The sequence below is a fragment of the Myxocyprinus asiaticus genome, chromosome 47 (genome assembly GCF_019703515.2).
Source record: "Myxocyprinus asiaticus isolate MX2 ecotype Aquarium Trade chromosome 47, UBuf_Myxa_2, whole genome shotgun sequence".
NCBI classification, from domain to species: domain Eukaryota; kingdom Metazoa; phylum Chordata; class Actinopteri; order Cypriniformes; family Catostomidae; genus Myxocyprinus; species Myxocyprinus asiaticus.
Window position 1 is genome coordinate 3,036,171 of NC_059390.1, and position 14,744 is coordinate 3,050,914.

The following is a 14,744-nucleotide window of genomic DNA, read 5'->3' on the forward strand; positions in this document are numbered from 1 at the left end:
GAGAAAAAGTGAGACGGTGAGTGTGAGGAGAAGGTGAAAAGATGATGGATCACTTAGACCTTCATTTTCACGCTGTGTTTCCACAGCAATCCAAAAACAAACACGACGAGGAGCGATTAAAGACTTTTAAGACGCACTTGTTAAATGCCATCACAATGCCAGACAAGAAAGGAATGAACTCCATTTAGGACAGAACTGATGATTATGGCGGGGAGAGAGGTGAGAGATGAGGTGTGCTCGGCCTAACTGATGAGCGATAACTTCTCCAGCTAAAGATACATTTTGACATAAAATGGAAATAAACAATAAATAAATACATGAAAGTAAAACGAGTTTTAAGTCGTTTTAAGTCATGCCGTTAGCCTGAAGTCAACAAATATTTTACTGATCATTTGTAATTCATTCTTAGATGGAATAAATACTTATTCAATGCGACCTTGTTCTTGTGCAACCAGTACAGAAGCTACTGAAATATTAATGAAATCAAGGGAAATGGAAGTTTCCTTGGAGAACATGCCTAACCAAGAATAAAAATCATTTCATTTAGCAACAACAACTGTGTATTCAGTCTTGTGAAAGTATAACGATTTTTATTATACAAGCAGAACTCTTGCTCACACACACACACACACACACAAAAAAGGTTCTCAAATTGGCCAACAAACTACAGCAAACAACATGAAAGGAAATTATGCAGAGAAAACAATGTCATTCCAATAAAACATATTTAGCCTGTTGGCAGAGAGAGAGAGAGAGAGAGAGAGAGAGAGAGAGACACACACCATGGCTGTTCTGTATCAGTGTAATTCAGTTATTTTAACGATGTCGAAAACAACAGGCATGTGCACCATTACTAAAAAATTACATGGTATTACCATGTAAAATATCAACACAAATAGATAATAATACCATGGTATTCTTTGATGCACCTTACAGTACTATGGTATTTAAATATGTTAATCAACTAGTAACCTCAAATACATCAAAAATATCTGACAATTTGATGCCATTACTAAGCTAAACATTTCTTTTGCTTTCAAACAGAAAACAATGCATATTTTCGATGACTTAATGCAACTATAAATAAATTGTCGTTTTAGTGTGCTTTTAACATGTATGTAACTAATTGTGAAGGATGGACATTACTGAGAAAGAATGTTAAAAAGCATGGGTATACAGTCTCCATGGTAACAACAATTTGTCAGGTGGGTGCCAGGTAGTAATGTGCCACTGATGGGTAAATAGTGACAGGAGCTGAGATATGAATAAAGAGTGTATGCTAATCAGCACACATCGGAGGCCATCTGGCACCAACAATCATGCCATGGTCCAAATAACTAAGATCACATTTTTTCCCCATTCTGATGGTTGATGTGAACATTAACTGAAGCTCCTGACCCATATCTGCATGATTTTGTGCACTGCTGCCACACGATTGGCCGATTAGATCATCGCATGGATGATTGTTGGTGCCAGATGGGCTGGTTTGAGTATTTCTGTAACTGCTGATCTCCTGGGATTTTCACGCACAACAGTCTCTAAAATTTACTCAGAATGGTGCCAAAAACAAAAAAACATCCAGTGATCCAGTTCTGTGGATGGAAACGCCTTGTTGATGAGAGAGGTCAACAGAGAATGGCTAGACTGGTTTGAACTGACAAAGTCTACGGTAACTCAGATAACCGCTCTGTACAATTGTGGTGAGAAGACTATAATCTCAGAATGCTATTCTGAGATGTGGGTGGGCGCTGTTTTGGCGGCAAGAGGGGGACCTACACAATATTAGGCAGGTGGTTTTAATGTTGTGGCTGATCGGTGTAAGTGCTTTGAGAGTTTAGGAAGACTGGCTCGATTGCATCATGGAAGCTGGCGGTCGCTGCAGAGCTCTTTTAGCGTACTATGATTGCCATGATACTCTGATTGGTAGATTGTTTCCCTTCAGGATCATGGATAGTGTAGAAATTCCGCAATAAAACATGCTATTTTTTTTTAAATCAAGATGAAATAAAACAGACTGATGGCTTCAACAGAAGCATATGCCATTGATTAACAACCTCACAGCTTACGGTAGATCTGTCTTTATGGGTTTATAAGTTACCGTTAAAAATCAATTCCCTTATGGATAAAATTTATGGGATTTTTACTTCCAGAACCAGACTATTGCCCTCTATTATCATCTATCACAAACATGGTTCTTTTGCATTTATAATCCAATTTTAAATTAAACTAATTTAACTTTCGGTCATCTAATCAAACAATGAGGCAAAAAGGAAGTGTTGGTTATCAACGTCATGGTTGATATGGCTACCGGATCATTCATCATACTAAAAATGGAAGGTCAAGTTAAGCGCATTGTATTATAGTATACAGTATACAAATTTTGGAAAACATAGTAGATCATCCGGGTATTCCATAGATGCAGAGAATTATAAGAGACATACTGTGAACAGTATACAGTACATACTGCGCACTGTAAAAATTGTATGCGGAAGTATGGTAGTGTGCCATTCCAAACATACATCCATGCCTTCTGTCCACTGAGAAAACATAATGAAGGCAAAAGCAGCCATATTGGCAGGTCTTGGATTGGAATAAGTCACACCTACTGAGAGCTTATCAACTACACGAGCAGTCCGGTTCATCTATATTCTGTCTTCATAGGGTAATTCTTTAGAGAGCGACAGCAAGAGTGAAAGAGATGCAACATCTGAAGGGAGAGAGAAGACAAAAGGACAGGGAGGCACAATGCTTCTGACAGAGAGGAGGCAAAGAAAAAGAAAAGGGGAAAAAAGACTTGAGGAGTGCACAAAGCCAATGATTTCCTCAGCAGTTTGAACTCCTGAGAGACCGAGAGACTTTCCCTTTTATGTAAAGGTTACTCAAATGCATGGCTCCAAAAATGAATGAATTGTGAATATCAGGGGTGATCAGGTAACCTTTGAAGTGACCAGCAGAACATGTGAGAGAATGAGTGGGGTTTCTGAAGAGGGTGAGTGTCTTGATTAAGAGCAAATGAAAATTTTGAACTCATTAGGCAAAATTCAGAATTGATGAACTGGTTCCTCTTCAAATTTGCCTGAGTAGCTCAGTGGTAAAATACGCTGGCTACCACCCCTGGAGTTCACTAGCTCGCTAGTTCGAATCCAGGGCGTGCTGAGTGATTCCAGCCAGGTCTCCTAAGCAACCAAATTGGCCCGGTTGCAAGGGAGGGTAGAGTCACATGGGGTAACCTCCTCGTGGTCGCTATAATGTGGTTCGTTCTCGGTGGGGCGTGGTTGCCGCGGTGGGTGGCGTGAAGCCTCCACACGTGCTATGTCTCTGTGGCAACACGCTCAACAAGCCACGTGATAAGATGCACGGGTTGATGGTCTCAGATGCGGAGGCAACTGAGATTCGTCCTCCGCCACCCGGATTGAGGCGAATCACTACGTGACCACAAGGACTTAAAAATTGGGCATTCCAAATTGGGAGAAAAAGAATAAAAAACTGTGTTTGAATGTTTGTGGAATGGCCCCATTCATTTCCATCATAAGTGTCTAACTGTTACTGCAATCTTTGTTTTTGTTTTTAAATAAACATGGAACAAGTCGAAATTATTTTTGTTGTAAACATCATTGTTCCACAAATGCTGTTGACTGAACTTAACTCATATTGAGCCTAAAACAATCCTTTAATATCTTTACATTTTAATTCTACTTCATTCCTCAAATTTGAATTGCAACTCTACATCCTCTTTGCTACTTTAATTTAAATTCAGGAATTTAAAAGGCATTTTTTATTAGCACATAAACCCGTCGTACATATAAACACAAACATTAACACTGTACTGCGAGGAGCTGATGGAGTGCCAGATTTCCAGGATAAAGGCCCATCTGTCAGATAACAATACAGAGCTTCCTGCTATACCAGCACAATATTACACAGATCACATCATTGACGACACACACACACACACACACACACACACACAATTTGAACCCTGTTAGCTCCAGGTGATCTGAAAGGGCAACACTATTTCCTCTCACCTTAGAATGTCAGCCTGCAAAAACTGGTTAAAAGGGCGCCATTCAAACCACACAGACAGTTTATAAATGCCAAATGCACTTTAAACTTTGCCGTAATAATAACAGGCTAATAAGACATTTTTAAATGCAGTTATGCCCAGCCCTACATATTAGCGATTTAAGGAGATCTATAAATAATCCAGCATAAGCGAAAGGCAATTACTTAAGTAGAATGAAGTAAAATTGTCATGTGGTATGGAAAATAGACAAGACGAAGACACAAATTGAAGCGGTTTCACTTAACATTCTCATTTGTTTTGCCCTAGGCGGGCAATAAATTTTTGTTTTGACTTTTCAACGTAGAGCGAGAGACAATTCCATTACATGCCGCACAAACACGGGTCTATTAGACTGTGGATGACAAAATCACATCCCACCATGACATTGGACAAAACTAAACACATTGCAGACCAAACGGACAGAGGCGAAGAAAAGACAATTCATTCCAAACTACCTCAATCTAAGATATTGCCTCAAACCTGACGAACAGTCAGGGAATAAATCTAACAGTAGCAGGCATGGGGGGAAAAATGCCACCCAAAGTGACAAAAACATCCCTGAAATTCAAATTGTGGAGGCAAAATTTGACGTTTGTGAGGTCCAGTTAAAAAACCCCAGACAAGTTTCTCCCCATCCTGTCATTGATTGTTCCATCAACCCCATTTGAGGTGAGTCGGTAGATGCCTCCTAATCTATAATTTAGTGATTTTACCATTTCACATATGCACAGTGAATCACTTCTTTCCTAAGTTTATGCCTCAGTGTTTAAACACTTGTGCACCAGATCATGTAATCGTCATCACACCAGCTGATGACTAGCACTTTTTTAATATAGTGATCTTGTGTTGTACAGTTCCTTTCAACTGTTGACAAAAGGAAACAGACACAGTGAGGGTTTTGCCTACCGTATGAATATAAAAACACTCTTGTTGACAATGTCTCCCTTCATATGCAAATCGTGAATGCGTACATAAAACAACAATGGCATAATACTTTTTATGGCATACTACTTGGAAAAACATAGAAAGACATGCAAAAACAAGAAACCAGAGTCAGAAATGTACTATTTTATAAAGGGTTTTCTCTCCCTATGATTGTCAGATTATTTATTTCTAACTCTATAAAAATACACTGTGTGTCATGTGTTCATGTCAAAAACTTCAATGAGATAATTCAATGTACAGTGCATTCAGAAAGAATTCAGACCCCTTCATTTTTTCAGTTTATGTTGCAGCCTTATGCTAAAATGCTTTATTTTTTTCACATCAATCTACACTCCATACCCCATAATGCAAAGCAAAAACCAGATTTTTGATAACTTTGCAAATTTATTAAAAAGAAAAAACTGAAATATCACATTGACTTAAGCTCAGGTGCATCCCATTTCTCTGGATCATCTTTGAGATGTTTTTACACTTTGATTGGAGTCCACCGGTGGCAAATTCAACTAATTGGACATGATTTGGAAAGACACACTTGTCTATATAAGGTCTCACAGCTGAAAATGCATATCAGAGCAAAAACCAAGCCATGAGGTCAAAGGAACTGCCTGCAGAGCTCAGAGACATGATTGTGACGAGGCACAGATCTGGGGAAGGCTACAAAAAGAAAATTGGCTGCATTGAAGGTTCCTAAGAGCACAGTGGCCTCCATAATTCTTAAATGGAAGACGTTTGGAACAACCAGGACTCTTCCTAGAGCTGGCCGCCCGGCCAAACTGAACAATCGGGGGAGAAGGGCCTTGGTAAGAGAGGAGACCAAGAACCCGATGGTCACTCTGGTTGAGCTCTAGAGATCATGTGTGGAGATGGGAGAAACTTGCAGAAAGACAACCATCACTGCAACACTCCACCGATCTGGGCTTTGTGACAGAGTGGCCAGACGGAAGCCTCTCCTCAGTGCAAGAAAGCACCTAAAGGACTCTGGGAATGTGACAAACAAGATTCTCTGGTCTGACGAAATGAAGATTGAACAGTTTGGCCTCAATTCTAAGCATCATGTCTGGAGGAAACCAGGCACCCCTCATCACCTGCGCAATACCATCCCAACGGTGAAGCATGGTGGTGGTAGCATCATGCTGTGGAGGTGTTTTTCAGCAGCAGGGACTGGGGGAATCGTCAGGGTTGAAGGAAAGCTGAACGCAGCAAAATACAGAGATATCCTTAATGAAAACCTGCTCCAGAGCGCTCAGGACCTCAGACTGGGCCGAAGGTTCACCTTCCAACAGGACAACGACCCTAAGCACACAGCCAAGACAATGCAAGAGTGGCTTAGAGGTCAACTCTGTGAATGTCCTTGAGTGGCCCAGCCAGAGCCTGGACTTGAACCCAATCGAACATCTCTGGAGAGACCTGAAAATAGCTGTCCACCAATGGTCCCCATCCAACCTGACAGAGCTTGAAAGGATCTGTAGAGAAGAATGGCAGAAAAATCCCCAAATCCAGGTGTGCAAACCTTGTCGCATCATACCCGAAAAGACTTGAGGCTGTAATCGCTGCCAAAGGTGCTTCAACTAAGTAATGAGTTAAGGGTCTGAATACTTATACCAATATGATATTTCAGTTTTTTCTTTGTAATAAATTTGCAAAGTTATCAAAAATCTGTTATTTGCTTTGTCATTATGGGGTATGGAGTGTAGATTGATGTGAAAAAAAAAAAAAAATATTTAAAGCATTTTATCATAAGGCTGCAACATAACAAAATGTGAAAAAAAATGAAGGGGTCTGAATACTTTTTGAATGCACTGTACATGAAATAAAATCTCAATCTGAATTATTATGGCTGTTACTTAAATAAAATCAAACATTAAAGTAGCTGTAAATAACACTTAAGTTAGCTACAGGCAGAGGCACACAACATTTTTTAAATATGGGGCATTTTTGTAGCACTTTCCGTGGCACTTTTGACCCAAGCTCTGGTTTAAAAATGAGACAGCTAGAGTATTTTTGGGCATATTCTGGGTTGTGAGATGGTCATTTCCCCTCTACTGTAAGTGAGAAGCCTGCATTACTGTCCATTCCCTTGCGAGCTTGTGAAACAGACACTGGCCAAATGATTAATCTGCTTTTATGGGTCAGGAAAGCAGGAGCCAATGCGAGTGTGTGTGTGTGTGTGCACTACTGTCTCTAATTTGTACCATAATTTACAAAATCCAAGGCACCAACTTCAATCAGTATATTCACAGTCCTTTGAGAGATAAGGGGTGTTTTCATAGCTGCCTTGTTTAGAGCATTTGTTTCGCCCATAGTTCGGTTAGTTTAGGAATGTATGAAGACGGCAGTCGGATCCAGACCAAAACAATTGGTCCAACTGCAAATGAACTGAGCGATTCACTTGAGGTGAGTGTGCAATCCGACCCAACGGACCAACGAACCAAACAATATCCCCATAAAAACCATGAGCATGCCTGAGAAAACATCTGTAGGTCAGTACGTCGCTGTAAAACGTGGCTGTAGCTTTTTGCGACTATACTAAATATAAATGCACATTTAAAATAGAAGTTTATTAATTTCGGAGGTAATTTTAGTGGCAGAACAGACACAGTTAGCAAATTTGTGACAGATAAAAAAACATCTTTACGTGCCTTCACCGTTTCTGCTGTATGCGTGTGTTTGTGTGCGAGAGAGAGAGATCTGTGACCATCAGAACAGGCACTTTTCAATGCAGAAATAATGCAAAAGCAACTACTGACTGATAAAAATAACATGATCCGAGTGACAGATAATGATTATTTGCAAAGCAACCTCTGACTGGAATGCACATTCCGTACCATGCTGCGACGTTTGGCAAAATTTGTACTGGTTGAAAAATCTTTGCAGGTATATCATTTTTAACCGGTATATTTATGTATGAGATCAATTCTGGAGCAGTGTTCACAGCACAAACATTTAGAACAATGAGAGGAGAGTTTGCTCACATGTGACTTTTATTAACGCAGTTTTTAACCGTTTTGAAATGTTGCCTTGTGAAAGCGAACGGAACCAAGAAGAAAATGCAACATTGTAACAATTTTCTCTGTTTTAGGAACAAATCAAACAAGTTCAGAATCAGAATCAGAATGAGCTTTGTCAAATATGCTCACGTACACATGGAATTTTTTTTTTTGGTGATATAAGTGCACACAGAACATTACAGTGAGACACAGAATATAAAACAAGGTAAGAGTATAAACAGACATACAAATAATAGAACATATAACAGAATGGCATATGTACATGTGCAAGTGGTAATGTATGTGCAAGGTAGGCGTATGTACAGTTAGTGAATTTACATATGCACATGACATATTTATACATTATTGCACTATGGCAGATTAATTGTTCATGAGGAAAATGGCCTGAGGGTAGAAACTGTTCTTGAGACTGGATGTCCTAGCGCTGAGTGCTCTGTAGCACCGGCCAGAGGGCAACAGTTCAAAAAGGAGTGGGCAGGGTGTGTGGGGTCCAGAGTGATTCTACCTGCACGTTTCCTCACTCTGGAGACGTACAGGTGTTGGAGGGTGTGCAGGGGGGCACCAGGAACCTGAATGACTGTTCAGGATGATGGTGCGGTGGGATTTCTCCTGAAGTCCACTATCATCTCCACTGTTCTGAGCGTGTTCAGCTCAAGGTTGTTGTGACCGCACCAGACAGCCAGCTGTTCAACCTCCCGTCTGTCACGTCACGGACAGAGGAGTCCTTTGCAGTGCAGTCATTCGTGTACAGAGAGAAGAGCTGTGGAGAGGAGTCTGAAAACGGTTCATGCCACATACAGTGAGCTCCAGAATCCACTAGTGAAAATGTTTTTCTTTTGCATAATTCTAAATTTAATATACTTTTTTTCCCCCCCATGCAAATGATACTATCAGCATAACAATTTAAGTGAAAAGATGAATTGAAAAATGAACATCAATTCGGAATTTCTGTAATCAGTTTGTTATTGGTATTGGTCAAATTTAGTGACCTAGAAATAGTGCAGAATGTTAAATATTTCTTATTAATACATTTTACCATAATAACATTCTTTGTTTTAAAACATTTGAATTCCTTAAATCTCTTTATTTTCAGGTTTAAATTAGATTTTCAATAGCACAGACTGTTGGACCCCACTGTATCTCAATGACCTCCAACCAACGTCTGCTGACTAAGCAGGAACCTTCACTACCGTAATCAGAATCCACTTCCAAAACCTCATCCCCTCCTCCATGGCAAAAAGAGGAGGAAAGAAAAACATGATTTCTCCTCCATTGCCCTCGAGTCTTGCAACCTTCGGTGTGAAAACACTCCACTTAACAGCTGACATAAATGCATGAGTTAGAGTGAATTAAAAACAGACTTAAAATGAAAATGTAGGAGACCTCCCCGTCTCTCCCCCATCTGAAATGAATGTGCAGATATGAGATACAGTTTTTGTTTGTCCACACTGCCTGTTAATGTCTAATTGTGGCCTTCAAACGCACTCTATGTTCAAGAGCACTTCTGACGATACGGCAGCGTTTCGGACCAATGATGTTTTCAAAACAAGAATGCATTGGCATAAAGTGACTCACTGTACACAAGCGACTACATTTGGTACATTTAGGAAAATTGACGATAAAAAACAAATGCACTTTGAAAGGTCAGTGGTAAAGACACTGGCTACCACCCATGGAGTTCGCTAGTTCGAATCCCAGGGCGTGCTGAGTGACTCCAGCCAGGTCTCCTAAGCAACCAAATTGGCCCGGTTGCTAGGGAGGGTAGAGTCACATGGGGTAACCTCCTCGTGATCGCTATAATGTGGTTCGTTCTTGGTGGGGCGCGTGGTGAGTTGAGCGTGGTTGCCGCGGTGGACGGCGTGAAGCCTCCACACATGCTATGTCTCCGTGGCAACATGCTCAACAAGCCACGTGATGAGATGCGCGGGTTGACGATCTCAGATGCGGAGGCAACGGAGATTCGTTCTCCTCAACCCGGATTGAGGCGAATCACTACACGACCACGAGGACTTAAAAGCACATTGGGAATTAGGCATTCCAAATTGGGAGAAAAAGGGGGAAAAAAACAAAAAAACAAATGCACTTTGAAAACTGGCGAATAATCGTAAACAGCATGTAAATCTATAATATCTTATAAATCATTTAGACAACTTAAAGGGATAGTTCACCGGAAAATGAAAATTCTCATATTATTTACTCACCCTGATGATATCCCCAAGTGTGTATGACTTCCTTTCTTCACCAGAACACATTTGAAGAAAAATAGAAAAATATCTCAGCTCAGTAGGTCCTTATAATGCAAGTGAATGGTGATACGATTTTTTGAAGCTAAAAAAAGAAAAGAAAAAAATGTATGTTTCCAGCTGTTAAATTAACGTCTTCTTAAGTGACACGATCGCATTTGGTGCGAAAAAGATCAATATTTTAGTACTTTTTTTTTTTACTCAAAATCATTGTTTTTAGTCAGCATGATCTGGTCTGTGGTTTATTGAGCTTCAAAAATCTTATCACCATCCACTTGCACTTTAAGGATCTACTGAGGTGTTACGTTTTTCTTTCAAATGTGCTGAAAAAGTCATACACACCTGTGATATCATGAGGGTGAGCAAATAATGAGAGAATTATAATTTTTGGGTGAACCATCCCTTAAAATGTCTAAAATTGTCTTCTTGTGCATGAGTAATTAGTGCATGTTATTCTAATAAAAAAAAAGTTTGTTTTCATATTTCATCAAAATATGGCTAAAAAAAAAGTAGTCCCATCGCTGAAGACTTTACTGCTCAAAAAACACTTTTTAAGCAGAAGAATTAATCTAACAAAAACTGAAGCTCCATATTCCCTCTGGAATGCCCTATTTATCACAAGCCCATTACTGTTGACCCGATTTGTTTGTTTTTATAAACTGTGGGTTTGTGTGTCTAAATTATTGACTGTGGTAATCTGTACATTGCCCTCAACTTGTACTGAACCAAGAACATTGTGATACAGATATTCAATCATCTAAGCAGTCTAAAGACATATTGGTTGAAATACATCTGTCTTTGTTGAGTATAAAAGAACGAAATGAAGCAGGCCATCTCTCCACATGAGCTCAGGAATCACGGTCTATGTAACCCACACAATTTAAAATATACTGATGCAGGACCGTGGCCGTGGAGGAGGGAAATAAACTGCATGATGAGATTCAGAACAACAAACACACGAGCAGAGGTCAGGGGACCCTTGCATTGCTCGGGTTTATAATGAGATGCTAATAGGGGAAGATAGTGTTGTAGTGAGACGGCAAAGAAGGAATGTGTTAGAGATGCACAGGGTAGAGAGAAGAGCTGCAGACTACAGAGAGTTTGGAATACAGTAGTCATATGGACTAATGTTATGGTGCTTTTTGGAGTTTGACAGGGCCTGGTCCACTATATGATTGTTATGGAAAATGACAAGAATGACAGAATTTTTATTTTTTGATGAACTCGTCCTTTAAAAAAATGAGATACAGTAATTCGGGTGATTTTCACAAAGCCAGTAAAGAAAATCTCCTGGTCATATTTTACTTTAAAATGAATTTTTTTTTTTTTACATTATATTCATGAAAGTTACACATATTTTACCTCCCAGTTCTCACTATCGCAATGCAAAAAGGATGGTCATTATGTTACTCATTACAGCAATGGGGGAGAATTGTATATTATTTAAACTGTATAGCACACATCAACATAGTACTCCATTGATACTGCCTTTTATTTTCACAGACTTTGAGAAAATTGATATAAAAAATTTGAATAAAAAAAAAAAAAAAAAGCATAAAGAATATTAAGCCTACATTTAAGACTTTAAATATTTTGTTTTGTAATTATATTTTCAGGATATTTAAGCATATTTTACCCCCTAATTCTCATTAACATAACGTGTCTGGACGTTTTACTTTTACTATTCCCATTGTTTTCAATGATGATTCTCATTACTGTAACAAAGTAATTTTTTTTTTAGAATATTACAATAAAAAAAGATGCTGTTGTACAATGATTTTTTTTAAATTAAAAGCAGCGAAAATTAAAGGCAATTCCAAGAGTGTACTACTGTATAATTTGCAAATATAATAAAATATCTTTTTTCACATTGCAGTAAAAAAAAAAAAAAAAAAAAAAAAAAATGAAAAAGAAACTTAAAAAAGAAAACTTATTTTAAATATTATTTTTCTATTTAATTTTATTTATATATATATATATATATACATATATATATATATATATATATATATATATATATATATAAATAAATATATTTATTTATATATATATATATATATATATATATATATATATATATATATATATATATATATATATATATATATATATATATATATATATATATATATATTTTTTTTTAAAATAAAATAAATAATTTATTTATTTATTATTTTTTAAATTTTCATTTTCTATGTAAATGTAAAATATTATTTTTATCACACATACAGCAGTCAATGTCGTTACTTTGTCTGCAGCCAGTAACCTTGAGACTTCATGTGAAAAATTGGGGTGACCATCACTAAATCAACACTTCTTGGAGCTAAAACAACACAGACACTAGGCATTGAGAGGTTTATTTTAACAAGCTGCCAGCGATGAATGCCATTAAAAGGTACAAGAGCAAATAAAACCTTTACTAAGTGTTGACGGCACTCCCCTGGCAGAACTGAACTAAGCGCTGCTCAAATCTAAAACTTTACCCACTGAACAGACATGCTCTTAAAAAACACCTGATTACTCATGAGAGATCCCAGTATAAATCAATCAATCAATCAATCAATGATTAGCCTTGCAGTTTGTATTTCAACTATGCCGTAACATTGTTTCGCTGCATAAACTGCACAGAAAAATGAAACTGTCAAATCAAAAAAGAAAACAAATTTGGAGATGGAGCTGGCAAAACAGTGTCATCACACCTGCATTTGTATTATGATACGCGAGGAAGCCTTTCACGATCAAATGGTCATTTAACAGCATCCTTTTAACTGTACAGGCATCATGAAATACGGCATTTTTCAGCCCCTGAGACGACTACTTGTGGGAGCTGAAATTGTGAAATGTGAGTTCAGTTCAGTGCGAGGTCTGAGTGTCTGGAGACACAGGGAGAAAATGCCAGTGCGTTCCATCTGCTCTGTGTGAGTGTGTCATGTGTGTGACAGAGAAACATGCTGAGAAAGAGATGGAAAAACAGGCAGAGAAAAGAGAAAAACAAGAATATTGGCACTGCTTTCATCTTGTGAAAGTTCTAGGTCAGATCTGGCTTGATTAACTACATTCAAAGAAAACAACCAAGCATAATTAAAATGTGCCTCGTGCCAAATCTACACACTTCTCATAATTTAGTTAAAGATAGCCTTAAACTACAGTCAAGCAACACTTTAAAAAAATGGAGTAAGTAAAGGCCTTTTCAGTCCAAACGTGACGTGATAATGAGAGGCGAATCGCCGGCGACAATAGGTTGCACTATTCGACAAGTGATTTTACCCCGGTACGGTAGGTGACTCGGCGCACCTTTGAGCTGGTCTGCCCTCCACCCATCATGGTCCATGAGAAGAATTGACAAGCAGATCGAAATAAGAAAACTGATTTCTCTACAAGCTGCAGCAGTGATGACGAGGTTGTTGCTGCTCAACGAGAAAGATAACATAATTAAACGTGACTACATTTAAAATACAACACCTCACCCAATGAACCATCTTCAGTCTGACCCATTATTGGATACTAGTACTTACTAGTACAGACAAATAAAGTAAATATATTTATGATTATATATTTTAATTGTTTTAATGTACTGCGATTAATCACGATTAATCACTGAAAAACTGTGATTAATTAGTTCCTAGCCCTATATATATATATATATTTTTTTTGTGTGTGTGTGTGGAGTTTTTTCCCCTTTTTCTCCCCAATTTGGAATGCCCAATTCCCAATGTGCTTTTTAAGTCCTCGTGGTCGTGTAGTGACTCTCCCCATTCCGGTTGGTGGAGGATGAATCCCAGTTGCCTCCGCGTCCTAGACCGTCAACCCCGCGCATCTTATCACATGGCTTGTTGAGCACGTCGCCACGGAGACATAGCGTGTGTGGAGGCTTCACGCCATCAACCACGCTCAACTCACCACGCGCCCCACCGAGAACGAACCACATTATAGCGACCATGAGGAGGTTACCCCATGTGACTCTACCCTCCCTAGCAACCAGGCCAATTTGGTTGCTTAGAAGACCTGGCTGGAGTCACTCAGCACACCCTGGGATTCGAACTAGCGACTCCAGGGGTGGTAGCCAGCGTATTTTACCAATGAGCTACCCAAGCCCCCCCAAGCCCTATATTTAACATGAAATAACAATACTTTTTTACAGCACTTAATATGATTAATCTGTGTTCATGCTAATTTCAACGTATACTAATGCATTTTTAAAACGAAAAGTTGTGTATGTTAACCGTTAATGCAGTATGAACAATGAACAATTGCATTTATATTAATAATCTTTAACTAAAATTAATAAATGCTTTAATAATTATTGTTCATTGTTAGTTAATGACATCTAATGCATTAACATGTGTTATTGTGTTAAATAATCTGTTACTAATGTAACAAATATAACCTTATTGTAAAGTGGTATCTAACCGTTTATGGCAGTTTAAGGCATTCATGTGACTTTACACGTTATCGTTGTATTAAGAACTTGCATGCAAACATGCA

At 38.4% G+C, this 14,744-nt stretch overlaps 1 protein-coding gene across 1 annotated transcript in view; it reads right to left on the bottom strand.

Annotated features, from left to right (window-relative positions):
- Positions 1-14,744, bottom strand: part of LOC127436515 (conserved oligomeric Golgi complex subunit 5-like) — a 104,929-nt gene that overhangs the window by 52,648 nt on the left and 37,537 nt on the right. The gene's annotated exons all lie outside the window — the stretch shown is intronic.